Source organism: Eschrichtius robustus, chromosome 6 (assembly GCF_028021215.1).
Source record: "Eschrichtius robustus isolate mEscRob2 chromosome 6, mEscRob2.pri, whole genome shotgun sequence".
In the NCBI taxonomy this organism is placed as follows: Eukaryota; Metazoa; Chordata; class Mammalia; order Artiodactyla; family Eschrichtiidae; genus Eschrichtius; species Eschrichtius robustus.
In genome coordinates, this window is record NC_090829.1 from 65847596 (window position 1) to 65862839 (window position 15244).

Here is a 15244-nt window from a genome sequence, read left to right on the forward strand (position 1 = left end):
CATCATTCCTGCCTCATAGCATTGGTGTGAGTACGATGTAGTGATTAACCTAGGGCAGCATGTAACTAGTGATGAATAAATGGTCGCTCTTTTTAATATCGCAGCACTTCTTAATAGTTATTCTCAGTTATTGGTCACCAAGCGGGCCAGACACTCTGCTAAGCCCTGGGGATATGAGGATACACGAGACCCAGTCTCTCCCTGGAGGAGCCTCCATCTAGGAGGACAGACAGGCACGTGGGATCAGGGACCAGATGAACAGGAGCTGCACGAGGTGCTTCGGGAGCAGGAGGCAGGGGTGGGGTCGGGGAAGAAGAGGTGAGACCCCAGCAGGAGGCGTTTGCCAGGCAAGTAGAATGTTCTCCCCAGAACTGCAGCAGCAGATAGAAGGAGGTTCACAATTGGGACTTGTCAGTAGATCCACCCATAAGTGGGGGACAAGAGCCAATAGTAGGGGCTCCCCAGCAGGCGAGCTCACAGGGCTTCTGCCCTCTGCTGGCATTCGAGCCTGGGCAGTCTGGCTCAAGATAGAGTCTGCAGTCTTTTTTTCCAGTGGTGGGGTGAACGTGGACAGGGACCCAGCCTGGCTGGACTGGGGCACTTATCACAGAGATCTCTCCAGGCTCAGGGCTAGGGTCAAGGGGGGACCTCCCTGGAGGGAGCAGAGATGATTACCAGACAAGAATTGCAAACATGGAACCTACTAAAATAGAGGCTCCAGATGGTGTGGACTGGAGGGGCTTCATGAAACGCTGGCACAGAACTGTTTTATTAACACTGGGACACTGGGAGGGTGGGTAGGAGGGGTGACCTGGGATTTCTGCAGTTGTTGGGAAGCCCAGCGACCCCATGTGCAGTGCTCAGTGTCGCATAAAAAGAACCAGAGGAGACCTCCTCGAGCTTCAAGGATATACATTTGTGGTTTTAGTTATTTGCAAATGACTTCAAAACCCTATGATGTACACTGATTGGGTGAATCATTTGGATGAGATAAAAGCAAAATTATGTTTGCTACAAGGATGGTTTATATCACTTAGCTGGTGATATAATAAACATAGCAGCTTTCATTTACTGAGCTCATACCACCATCCTGACTGGTCTCACTCTAATTCATGACCATGACCCTTAAGTGGACTTTGGTGTTGTCAGGTCATCTTACTCTGTTCCTTTGGTCCAGGGGTTCTCAACTCTGGCTTCCATTGTCATTACCTGGGGAAGATTATAAGAAGTACTGCTGCCTGAATTCCACCCCAAACTAATGAAATCTAAATTCTTGTGGGGTGGATCTGGGCATGAGTATCCTTCTTTAAAGCTCTTCATTTATTCCAGTGGGCAGCCTTGGTTGAGAACCACTGCCATTCTCTCCAATCTCCATGACTGTTTCACACTTTTTTCTCTCTCTTTATATTTTTAACACCTCCTCTCCCATCTCTATTCTCAGTCGAGAAACTGATTTCCCACTTACCTGAGAAAATAATGACAAAGGATTGCTTTCATACCTTTCCACCATCAAATCTATGCCCATATATTCTACTTTCTGCCTGTTGCTACGGTTGATGCTCCTTTTTAAGACCACCCCCTCCACTTGTGTATTGCATCTTGTTCCCTTCCTTAGTTAAGGACTTGACTCCGCAGTTCTACCTTCTCTTTCCAATGTTCCTCTCTTTATGGACCACTCCCATCTGCCCCCCGACACCATCTGTCTATCTGTGGCAGTTGTTTCTCCCACTGACCCCACACATATGCACATACACATCTTCTCCTGACCGCATCTACCCCTCCAGCTACTGCTTCATTCCTCTGCTCCTTGAAAGAGTCATCTGCCCTTGATCCCTGCAGTTCTCTTTTCTCATTTTCATTCACACTCAGTCTAACCAGTGTTTTGCCTCCATCACTCCACAAAAACTACACCTGTCAGGTTTACCAGTGACCTCGGTGTTGCCAAATCCAATGGTTAAGTCTCAGTCCTTATCTTGATGTGTCAGTAGCATTTTATGTATTTGATCACTCTGTCCACCTTGAAAAAGTTTCTTCTTCTGGTTCTGGAACATCACCCTCTTTGGTTCTCCTCTTCTGTCACTGGCTTCTCCTTCTCAGTTTCTTGTGTTGGCTCATCTTTGCTTGTTCACTTTGGAGCACTCCAGGGAGCAGCCCTTGGACTTGGCCTCTTCTCTGTCCCCTCACTCCCTGGAGATCTCCTACCATCTGAATGCTGACAACTCTCAATGTATAGCTCCATCCCAGACCTTTCCCCCGAACACCACACTCATGTTTAACCATCTACTCAACAAGCCTCCTTACACGTCTAACAGACATCTCAGTGATGACAAGTCCATGGCTGAAATGCTGCCATTCTCTCTCAAACAGCCTTCCCCACTTCAGTAAATGACAGCTCCATCTTTGCAGTTGCTTGGGCTTAAAACTATGGAGGCGCCCTTGACTCTGATTCTCTCATGCTGCACCCAATCTGTCAGCAAACCACGCCAGCCATACTTGCAAAATACACCAAGAAACTGACTGCTTATTTGATCCACCAAATTCACACTGGTCCAAGACAGATCAATCTCTACTTCTAATTTTTAGAATAGTTTCATACCTGGGCCTCCAGTGGTAGTGTGTCATTTTTCCACTTAAAACCAACAAAGGCTTCCTATTGCACTTTGCAAAGCCAGAGTTCCTAGAAGGGCCTCCACGGTTCTGCATGAGCCAGCCCGCAGGTCCTCCCAGGCTAAATTTCCTGCTCTTTTCCACCTCTTAATTCTGCTTCACTTTACTGACCTTACTCCTTAAACATAAAGCACATTTTTACCACAGAGCCTGTTCCCTCCACCTGGAACACCCTTCCTTCATATATTCCCATTGTTTTCTCCATCTCTTCCTTTAGGTTCTATTTCAATGTCACCTTATTAGAAAGGTCGTTCTGATCACCTTACATAAGATAGTAATCTGGTGCCTGTTTCTTCTCCCATCACACCTGGCTCTCTCTTTCCCTTTTATCCTGCTTTGTGTTTCTTCTATGGCACAGATGGTCATCTGACTTATTTATTCTGTCTCTCTTCTCACTAGGAAGTTGTTTTTGTGAGGGCAGGGACTTCATCTCTTTTGTTCATGATTGTTCTCCTAGGGCCCAGAGCAATGCCTTAGGAATAATAGGCACAATACCTAATTGTTGACTAAATTCAACTAAATCCACACAACGGCACTTCAAAATTAGTTGGAATAACCCACGATTTACAGATGAGGAAATTGTAGCTCAGAGAAGTTAAGTAACATTTTCAAGGTAACACAGCTTGCTAGCTTAGAGACTCAAACCTTCCAAGTGACTGTGTCATCAGACTGTCTCCCTGTTAAGCCTGGCCTTCCCCCAGCACCCACAGCTCAACTTACCTCATTTTTTCCACATCTCATTGCAAGCAGGCAGCCCCACAGAGTGACAAAATCCTTGTGAAAATGCCGCAAATGTGCCTGGAGGTGTAGGAGGTGTATAGGAAATGCATACACAATCCCTTATTTGCAATACCCAAATCCCCAAATCTGTGAAAAACTACGTTTTATTCTTAACCCATTTGGTGGCAAAACCTGATCTGGACTAATGTGAGGCTATTTATAAATCCTTGTTTAACGTACTTGGTTAAAATATTTATTGTTTTGTTGCAGAAATATTAATCCATATAATTATGGAGAGTTGCCGTGCCACTGCTGCAGGTCTTTAGGCAACATATTGCTTTTCTAAAATAGGAAGAATTGTGAATTCTGACACTTATCAGGCCCCAAAGATTCCTGATATGTGGTTGTGAACCTGTGTTAATGCTTTCCTAAATGTCTGGCATTTGAAACTATGCCTAAGAAAAAATTAAAAAAATTTTTTCCTGGTAACTACAATTTCTTTTAAGGACCTTTCCAGGAACAGACTCAATTTTACGATCTGATTAAGATCAAGCACAGCAGGCCAAGCTGAGGAGGGCATGCATGAGATGCCATTCTAAAACAGAGGGCATGAATAAAAGTCCACATACTGAACAGTGAGACCACCCCTTCCCCAACCTTCCTTTTTTGTTGTTTCCAACAGTGCTGGCAAGCTCGGGTTATGAGATTTCCCTAGTCATGAGATTAGTCTATGATTAAATTTAACAGCCTAAGAGGAAAGGCCTATAGATATTGATATTTACAGTTCTTCAGATAAAATGGAGAGATTATTTTCAGTCCCCCCTGGTAAGACCCACCAGTCCAGCAGCCCTGCCCAAGCACACAGAGCTTCTGGTCAACTTTTTAGTGTATCACTTTTCTTCTTTTTTTTCTTCTCTCTTTTTTTTTTTTTTTTTGGCCGTGCGGCTTGTGGGATCTTAGTTCCCTGACTAGGGATTGAACCCGCGCCCTTCCCAGTGAAAGCGTGGAGTCCTAACCACTGGACCGCCAGGGAGTTCCCAGTGTCTCACTTTTAAATTTAAGGTAGAGATCAACCGATATCTGAGAAAGTTTGAAACATGAAAGACAGAAACCAAAAGAGACAAATAACAACAACAACAGCAACATAAAAGTATCATAGAGACAAGTGAAGATATTCCATTAATAAAATAAAGACTGTGCAATAAAAGGAGTATTCAGAGAATAAGAGAGAGCTCTTGGAAATTAAAAGTATGTTAGCAGAAATAAATGAATTGGGAGAGGGTTTGGAATATGAAGTTGAAGAAATCGTGTAGGAAGTCAAGTAAAAAAAGGCTATGAAGTAAAAAATAAGAAAGGATCATTCTAAGAAGTTCAACATCTGAATAGTAGGACTTACACGGAATGTACACAAAAGGAATTAATCAAAACACACCACATGGCTCCATGGTTCAGCTGTGAACAACAATTTATCTGGTCATGATAATGTAACTTCTGATGCTGACTTAATAAAAAAAACAGTCTAAAGCTATTAGGAGAATGTGGGACGGAGAAGAGTTATGTGGGGTGTGGTAAAAGAGAACTAAATCCTCATTTTCTGTAATAGGAAGTCAGTGGATAATATATAACATTGAAAAAACAGAGCCATATAAGCATGCTATTTAGACGCACTGATGTAACCCCAGAAATAGATAAAAGAGTTGAAAGTTGTTGCATTTGAGCAGCAGAAATTAGGGGGGTGGAGGGGTGGGACAGGGCCTGAAATCATGTATGCAGAGGGCTTAGCGTCGCCCCACATATCCACACTGGCACCAGAAATAAGCACAGTCAAAATGGAGTGACTGTTCGCTGCAGACAATATAGTGACAACACAGTCAAAGTTCTCAGCAGGAGCACCGTCCTTTGGATGCTTTGCACATGGCAGTGGCAGAAGAACTTCCCCTTTCTGGTTCTCTGAAAATAACATCCTACGCCATTTCTCTTTTTGTCAGAACCTGTGTATTCAGTGCTCAATTCAAATTTAATTTCAGCTCTTTTATTGAAAGAGCTGGGCCTAGCTCTCCCCTAACCCACGGAAATAATCCATGAAGTCTGCTGATTTTAGCAGAAGTTCTTACTGTATCTTGGGTGTAGTGTCTTCTGATTGGACTGCAGGGCTCAGCAAACTTGTAGTGACCCAGATCCTGGAATGTTTTAGGCCCAAGGACTGATAAAAGCTCTTAGCTCACTTAGCTTCCAAGTCCAAACACAATCAGAACAATTGGTCACATCTCAGATAATGTGGATTAATGGATCCAGGGTTAACAGGATTATCTTTTTTTTTTTAAAATTAATTAATTAATTAATTTTTGGCTGTGTTGGGTCTTCGTTTCTGTGTGAGGGCTTTCTCTAGTTGTGGCAAGTGGGGGCCACTCTTCATCGCGGTGCGCGGGCCTCTCACTATCGCGGCCTCTCTTGTTGCGGAGCACAGGCTCCAGACGTGCAGGCTCAGTAGTTGTGGCTCACGGGCCTAGTTGCTCCGCGGCATGTGGGATCTTCCCAGACCAGGGCTCGAACCCGTGTCCCCTGCATTAGCAGGCAGATTCTCAACCACTGCGCCACCAGGGAAGCCCAACAGGATTATCTTTTACCCCAAGGCTCCTGTGTGCTTGTGGTGATTGCCCATTTAAGCCAGGGACCTGGGGCCAGGGCCCTAACTCTGTGACAAGCTAACCCATTCTCTCACTCAAAACTGAGCCCTTTAGTAATGGTCTTGCCAGGAGGATACTTACCTGTGGGGATGCTAGGGTGTGAAGTTCTTAGTGTGTGTTCTTGGCTCATTTTATGAACTTCTTTGGTTCTGGGTGGGGTCTCTAAATCCTGGCTCTGGTCTGGGGTCAGGGCCTCACACAGTGTGCCTCTGAAGGAAATGCTTGCTGGGGGCATGAGGACAAGGCAGCCTCTCATGTGTCTGCTCTCTTCCTTAGAGTCATGTTTGGGTGCTTCTGGGTCTGACTGAGCACAGAGGAGGAAGGGGATTAGCTGAGAAGCTGCCAGCGACTATAAGGTGTGAGGACCGTGTGGGCAGGAGTGATGGCAGGGAGAGATCAAGCAGAGAACACACCCTGAGTATGAGGAAGGAGGTGGGTGAAACTTCGGCTGAGGGAGAGTAGTGAAACTACATCTTGGTGTCAAGCCAGTGACCCTTGCAGGGTAGGAGGGAGGTCAGGGAGCAGAAGTGGTGTCCTGCATTAAATGGGTGCTGTGTTAAAACTACAAGGAAGCACATGAGTCTGTAGGGGGCTCAGGGACAAGGGGGATGCAAGAAGACCCTGGGATCGAATGTGTAACACTCGTAGGGTGATAGGAAGTGTTGGTATAAGCCACTTAATAGAAAATTCTTATAATACAATAGAAAAACCTGAAGTTTCTACAGCTCTGCTATTGTTTATTTCTCATGTTTCTGCAATGCACAAGATACACTTGCAATCCAGAACTGTCCTTTCCCGTTGCCTCATCTATCAAAAGCCCAGCCACAATGTTTGGAAGAACGTTAAAAAAAAAAAAAAAAAGGCTTTTGAGCAGCCACAATGGATGGCTAACGCCCTATCACAAAGCCACGCACTGATTCATGGGAGAGCCCCTCTGGTCTCACAGCCCCATACGGCTTTTAGTGAGTCAGAGGCAGCTGGGACCCTTGGGCGGGTCTAAACCAAGCTCTTCAGAGGTCTATTGAAGGGATTCAGGGAATGCTTACAGGAACAAAAATAGGAAGTACAGACGAGCCTCGAAGCCACTGGAAAGTTCCTAACCATCTGCCTTCTCTGGGCTGCACGGTTTCCTGTTTGCCTCTCCGCGGGCCTCTGTCCTGTTCTCTGTGTAAGACCAGCTTCCTTTCCTTCTGCAGGGCCTCGCGACCCCATCACCTGATCTTGTGCATGGCATTTGCTTCTCACATTGTGCCCACTACCTTTCCTTCAAGGGAACTGGGTCTACCACAAGTTCCCTTATTTATGGGTGAGTTGCTTTTGTTTGTTTGCTTATTTATATTGACGTATAGTTGATTTACGATGTTGTGTTAGTTTCTGGTGTATAGCAGAGTGATTCATCTATATGTGTATATATATATATATATATATATATATATATATATATATATATATATATATATCTCCTTTTTCATATTCTTTTCCATTATGGTTTCCTAGAGGATATTGAATATAGTTCCCTATGCTATACAGTAGGACCTTGTTATTTATCTATTTTATATATAGTAGTTTGTAACTGCTAATCCCAAACTCCTAATTTATCCCTCCCTCCCTCACCCCCCTTTCCTCTTTTAACCATAGGTTTGTTTTCTGTGTCTGTGAGTCTATTTCTATATTGTAAATAAGTTCATTTGTATCATTTTACAGATTCCACATACAAGTGATATCTTGATATTTGTCTTTCTCTGTCTGACTTCACTTAGTATGATAATCTCTAGGTCCATCCATGTTGCTGCAAGTGGCATTATTTCATTCTTTTAATGGCTGAGTAATATTCCATTGTGTATATATACCATCTCTTTAACCATTCATCTGTCGATGAACATTTAGGTCACTTCCATATCTTGGCTATTGTAAATAGTGTTGCCATGAACATTGGGGTGCATGTATCTTTTTGAATTAGAGTTTTCTCTGGGTATATGCCAGAACTGTTGCTTTCTTACCCTTGCTTTTCTTACCAATAATAGCAAGTAGCACAAGGATTAAGTGATTAGTAGAGTTTGCTTTGCTTCATCTGCAGCTCGCTCTGAAATTGCTCAGCCCCAGAGGGGTAGGTCTGGGTGAACAGATGGCCAGGTTGAGCCCTGGGAAGGAGGCTGGAGTTCTGGAAGGGGTTCTGAAGTGGCCGGAGTGACCAGGGGTGGGAGGAGCGAGGGTGTTTACCCTCCTGCGTGTATTAACATATGTGCCTCTGATGCTTAGCTGCCAACTTGGCTTTGTTTTTTTTTTTTAACTTCCTGCAGGCAGAGTAGAGTGAATTGGGTAGAGATCTGCAAAGAGCATCTTAGAGAGAAGCAGTGAAGTCCTGCACCGCAGCTGAAATGAACTGGCCCACTTGAACCTGCCCAAGTTCTGGGGCAAGGCCTCTGTCCCAGCGCTGAGGTAAGAGCACTCGAATCCCAGCTTGGGGACAGAGAGGGCAGAATGCCTCCTGTTGTGGGGTGGTGAAAACCTCCTCTTCTCAGTCTCAGGAAAGAAGGGGCAGTTGTTTCTGGTTCAAACCATCAGCTTCCATCTCAGCCCAATCGGAGGCAAGGTCATTTGGTGGCTGAAGAGGTTTTGATTTTTCAGAGCAGGTCTTTTGGAATCTTAACAGGATGTTGTATTTTCTCAATTGCTGGTGAAATTTGAACTCCAAAGGGAATGAATTTATCCTCCAGGTAAGACTGCACCAGATTCAGGGGAATGCTTAACGTTGGTGCAGCTGCTCTGTTCTGCAAGGGAAGTCAAACTTTCAGGAAACACACACACACACTCTCTCTCTTTCTCTCTCTCCTACCCAAGGAAGACAGAGTGACAGAAATTACGTGGGGAGGTTATTGGAAAACATTCCATTAAGCTCACTAAAAAATGACTTTAAGGGACTTCCCTGGTGGCACAGTGGTTAAGAATCCACCTGCCAATGCAGGGGACACGGGTTTGATCCCTGGTCCGGGAAGATCCCACATGCTGCAGAGCAACTAAGCCCATGCGTCACAACTACTGAGCCTACGCTCTAGAGCCCGCGAGCCACAACTACTGAGCCCTCATGCCACAACTACTGAACCCTGCACGCCTAGAGTCCGTGTTCTGCAGCAAGAGAAGCCACCGCAATGAGAAGCATGCGCACTGCAATGAAGAGTAGCCTCAGCTTGCAGCAACTAAAGAAACCCTGCACGCAGCAACGAAGACCCAACACAGCCAAAAATAAATAAATAAAATAGAGGATACAGGGCATGCAGGTCTTCAAGGGCCTGGCTCAGGTTCTTTTCCATGGCCATGGCAGGTTCCTTAACGTCCAGGGTTTTGCCCAGTGCATCTTGGGATGGCTTTTGCATGTCCTGGAAGAGGGCACCGCCACTGTGCTGGTTTTGCATCTTCAAGAGATGCTGGGTGCCCTCAGTCTTCTCCACAGTGGACTCATGGAAGAAGTGACCCACACCCTCCAGAGCTGCATCCCTGAGGGAATATAGAAGCCCAGAGAGAGATGGCAGAGGAGTAAGACGTGGAGATCACCTTCCCCCCCACAAATACATCAAAACTACATCAACATATGGAACAACTCCTACAGAACACCTACTGAACCCTGGCAGAAGACCTCAGACTTCCCAAAAGAGCCGTGTGGCTGACAGGGTCTTGGTACTCCAGCCTGGTGTCAGGCCCGAGCCTCTGATGTGGGAGAGCCGAGTTCAGGACATTGGACCACCAGAGACATCCCGGCCCCACATAATATCAATCAGCAAGAGCTCTCCCAGAGATCTCCGTCTCAATGCTAAGACCCAGCTCCACCTGATGGCCAGCAAGCTCCAGTGCTGGACACCTCATGCCAATCAACTAGGAAGACAGGGACACAACCCCACCCATTAACAGAGAGGCTGCCTAAAATCATACTAAGTTCACAGACACCCTAAAACACACCACTGGATGCAGCCCTGCCCACCAGAAAGACAAGATCCAGCCCCATCCACCAGAACACAGGCACCAGTCCCCTCCACCAGGAAGCCTACACAACCCACTGAACCAACCTCACCCACTGGGGGCAGACACCAAAACCAATGGGAACTACGAACCTGCAGCCTGCGGAAAGGAGACCCCCAAGCACAGTAAGTTAAACAAAAGGAGAAGACAGAGAAATACACAGCAGATGAAGGAGCAAGGTAAAAACCCACCAAACCAAACAAGTGAAGAGGAAATAGGCAGTCTACCTGAAAAAGAATTCAGAGTAATGACAGTATTTTGGATAGTAAATCCAAAATCTCGGAAATAGAATGGAGAAAATAAAAGAAACTTTTAACAAGGACCTAGAAGAACTAAAGAGCAAAGAAACAATGATGAACAACACAGTAAATGAAATTAAAAATTCTCTGGATGGAATCAATAGCAGAATAACTGAGGCAGAAGAACGGATAAGTGACCTGGAAGGTAAAATAGTGGAAATAACTACTGCAGAGCAGAATAAAGAAAAAAGAATTAAAAGAATTGAGGACAGGCTCAGAGAGCTCTGGGACAACATTAAATGCACCAACATTCGAATTATAGGGGTCCCAGAAGAAGAAGAGAAAAAGAAAGGGTCTTAGAAAATATTTGAAGACAGTATAATTGAAAACTTCCCTAACATGGGAAAGGAAAGAGTCAATCAAATTCAGGATGCACAGAGAGTCTTATACAGGATAAATCCAAGGAGAAACACACCAAGACACATATTAATCAAACTATCAAAAATTAACTACAAAGAAAAAAATATTAAAAGTAGCAAGGGAAAAGCAACAAATAACATACAAGGGAATCCCTATAAGGTTAACAGGTGATCTTTCAGCAGAAACTCTGCAGGGCAGAAGGGAGTGGCAGGACATATTTAAAGTGCTGAAAGGGAAAAACTTACAACCAAGATTACTCTACCCAGCAAGGATCTCATTCAGATTTGATGGAGAAATTAAAACCTTTACAGACAAGCAAAAGTTAAGAGAATTCAGCACCACTAAACCAGCTTTACAACAAATACTAAAGGAACTTCTCTAGGCAGGAAACACAAGAGAAGGAAAAGACCTACAAAAACAAACCCAAAACAATTAAGAAAATGGTAATAGTAACACACATATCGATAACTACCTTAAATGTAAATGGATTAAATGCTCCAACCAGGGGCTTCCCTGGTGGTGCAGTGGTTAAGAATCTGCCTGCTAATGCAGGGGACACGGGTTCGAGCCCTGGTCTGGGAAGATCCCACATGCCGCGGAGCAACTAGGCCCGTGAGCCACAACTACTGAGCCTGTGCATCTGGAGCCTGTGCTCCGCAACAAGAGAGGCCACGACAGTGAAAGGCCTGCGCACCGTGATGAAGAGTGGCCCCCACTTGCCACAACTAGAGAAAGCCCTCACACAGAAATGAAGACCCAACACAGCCATAAATAAATAAATTAAAAAAAAAAAAATTAAAAAAAAAATGCTCCAACCAAAAGACATAGACTGGCTGAATGGATACAAAAACAAGACCCGTATATATGCTGTCTACAAGAGACTCACTTCAGACCTAGGGACACATACAGACTGAAAGTGACGGGATGGAAAAAGATATTCCATGCAAATGGAAATCAAAAGAAAGCTGGAGTAGCAATTTGCATATCAGACAAAATAGCCTTTAAAATAAAGACTATTATAAGAGACAAAGAAAGACACTACATAATGATCAAGGGATCAATCCAAGAAGAAGATATAACAATTGTAAATATTTATGCACCCAACATAGGAGCACCTCAATACATAAGGCAAATGCTAACAGCCATAAAAGGGGAAATCAACAGTAACACAATAATAGTAGGGGACTTTAACACCCCACTTTCACCAATGGACAGATCATCCAAAATGAAGATAAATAAGGAAACAAGCTTTAAATGACACATTAAAGAAGATGGACTTAATTGATATTTATAGGACATTCCATCCAAAAACAACAGAATACACTTTCTTCTCAAGTGCTCTATTCTCCAGGATAGATCATATCTTGGGTCTCACATCAAGCCTTGGTAAATTTAAGAAAATTGAAATCATATCAAGTTTCTTTTCTGACCACAATGATATGAGACTAGATATCAATTACAGGAAAAAAAATGTAAAAGATACAAACACATGTAAGGTAAACAGTATGCTACTAAATAACCAAAAGATCACTGAAGAAATCAAAGAGGAAATCAAAAAATACATAGAAACAAATGACAATGAAAACACGAAGACCCAAAACCTATGGGATGCAGCAAAAGCAGTTCTAAGAGGGAAGTATACAGCAATACAATCCTACCTCAAGAAACAAGAAACATCTCAAAAAAAACAACCTAACCTTACACCTAAAGCAATTAGACAAAGAAGAACAAAAAAACCCCTGAAGTTAGCAGAAGGAAAGAAATCATAAAGATCAGATCAGAAATAAATGAAAAAGAAATGAAGGAAACAATAGCAAAGATCAATAAAACTAAAAGCTGGTTCTTTGAGAAGATAAACAAAATTGATAAACCATTAGCCAGACTCATCAAGAATAAAAGGGAGGAGACTCAAATCAATAGAATTAGAAATGAAAAAGGAGAAGTAACAACTGACACTGCAGAAATACAAAGGATCATGAGAGTTTACTACAAGCAGCTCTATGCCAATAAAATGGACAACCTGGAAGAAATGGACAAATTCTTAGAAAAGCACAACCTCCCGACACTGAACCAGGAAGAAATAGAAAATATAAACAGACCAATCACAAACACTGAAATTGAAACTGTGATTAAAAATCTTCCAACAAACAAAAGCCCAGGACCAGATGGCTTCACAGGTGAGTTCTATCAAACATTTAGAGAAGAGGTAACACCTATCCTTCTCAAACTCTTCCAAAATATAGCAGAGGGAGGAACACTCCCAAACTCATTCTACGGGGCCACCATCACCCTGATACCAAAACCAGACAAAGATATCACACAAAAAGAAAACTACAGGGCAATATCACTGGTGAACATAGATGCAAAAATCCTCAACAAAATACTAGCAAACAGAATCCAACAGCACATTAAAAAGGATCATACACCATGATCAAGTGGGGTTTATCCCAGGAATGCAAGGATTCTTCAATATACACAAATCAATCAATGTGATACACCATATTAACAAACTGAAGGGTAAAAACCATATGCTAATCTCAATAGATGCAGAAAAAGCTTTTGAAAAAATTCAACACCCATTTATGATGAAAACTCTCCAGAAAATAGGCATAGAGGGAAGCTCCCTCAACATAATAAAGGCCGTATATGACAAACCCACAGCCAACATCGTTCTCAATGGTGAAAAACTGAAACCATTTTCTCTAAGATCAGGAACAAGACAAGGTTGCCCACTCTCACTGCTATTATTCAACAGAGTTTTGGAAGTTTTAGCCACAGCAATCAGAGAAGAAAAAACAATAAAAGGAATTCAAATCGGAAAAGAAGAAGTCAAACTGTCACTGTTTACAGAGGACATGATACTTCACATAGAGAATCCTAAAGATGCTACCAGAAAACTACTAGAGCTAATCAATGAATTTGGCAAAGTAGCAGGATACAAAATTAATGCACAGAAATCTCTTGCATTCCTATACACTAATGATGAAAATTCTGAAAGCGAAATTACAGAAACACTCCCATTTACCACTGCAACAGAAAGAATAAAATATCTAGGAATAAACCTACCTAAGGAGACAAAAGACCTGTATGCAGAAAACTATAAGACACTGATGAAAGAAATTAAAGACAATACAAACAAATGGAGAGATATACCATGTTCTTGGATTGGAAGAATCAACATTGTGAAAATGACTAGACTACCCAAAGCAATCTACAGATTCAGTGCAATCCCTATCAAACTACCAATGGCATTTTTCACAGAACTAGAACAAAACATTTCACAATTTGTATGGAAACACAAAAGACCCTGAATAGCCAAAGCATTCTTGAGAAGGAAAAATGGAGCCTGAGGAATCAGGCTCCCTGACTTCAGACTATACTACAAAGCTACAGTAATCAAGACAGTATGGTACTGGCACAAAATAGAAATATAGATCAATGGAACAGGATAGAAAGTCCAGAGGTAAACCCATACACATATGATCACGTTATCTTTGATAAAGGAGGCAAGAATATGCAATGGAGAAAAGACAACCTCTTCAGTAAGTGGTGCTGGGAAAACTGGACAGCTACATGTAAAAGAATAAGATTAGAACACTCCCTAACACTGTATAAAAAATAAACTCAAAGCGGATTAAAGACCTAAATGTAAGGCCAGACAGTATAAAACTCTTAGAGGAAAACATAGGCAGGACACTCTATGATATAAATCACAGCAAGATCCTTTTTGACCCACCTCCTAGAGAAATGGAAATGAAAACAAAAATAAACAAATGGGACATAATGAAACTTAAAAGCTTTTGCACAGCAAAGGAAACCATAAACAAGACGAAAAGACAACCCTCAGAATGGGAGAAAATATTTGTAAATGAAGCAACTGACAAAGGATTAATCTCCAAAATGTACAAGGAGCTCATGCAGCTCAGTATCAGAAAAACAAACAACCCAATCCTAAAATGGGCAGAAGACCTAAATAGACATTTCTCCAAAGGAGATATACAGATTGCCAGCAAACACATGAAAGGATGCTCAACATCACTAATCATTAGAGAAATGCAAATCAAAACTACAATGAAGTATCACCTCACACCAGTTAGAATGGGCATCATCAGAAAATGTACAAACAACAAATGCTGGAGAGGGTGTGGAGAAAACAGAACCCTCTTGCACTGTTGGTGGGATTGTAAATTGATACAGCCACTATGGAGAACAGTATGGAGGTTCCTTAAAAAACTAAAAATAGAACTACCATACGACCCAGCAATCCCACTACTGGGCATATACCCAGAGAAAACCATAATTCAGAAATAGTCATGTACCTCAGTGTTCATTGCAGCTCTATTTACAGTAGCCAGGACATGGAAGCAACCTAAGTGTCCATTGACAGATGAATGGGTAAAGAAGATGTGGCACATATATATAATGGAATATTACTTAGCTGTAAAAGAAACGAAATTGAGTTATTTGTAGTGAGGTGGATGGACCTAGAGTCTCATA

At 42.7% G+C, this 15244-nt stretch overlaps 1 protein-coding gene across 2 annotated transcripts in view; it reads left to right on the forward strand.

Moving 5' to 3' along the window:
* Positions 1 to 15244, forward strand: part of ST6GAL1 (ST6 beta-galactoside alpha-2,6-sialyltransferase 1) — a 139201-nt gene that overhangs the window by 15873 nt on the left and 108084 nt on the right. For both annotated transcript variants that reach the window (XM_068546425.1, XM_068546426.1), the window contains exons 2-3: positions 7271 to 7380; positions 8375 to 8513. The gene's annotated coding sequence lies outside the window, so the exon portion shown is untranslated. The remainder of the gene's footprint in view (positions 1 to 7270; positions 7381 to 8374; positions 8514 to 15244) is intronic.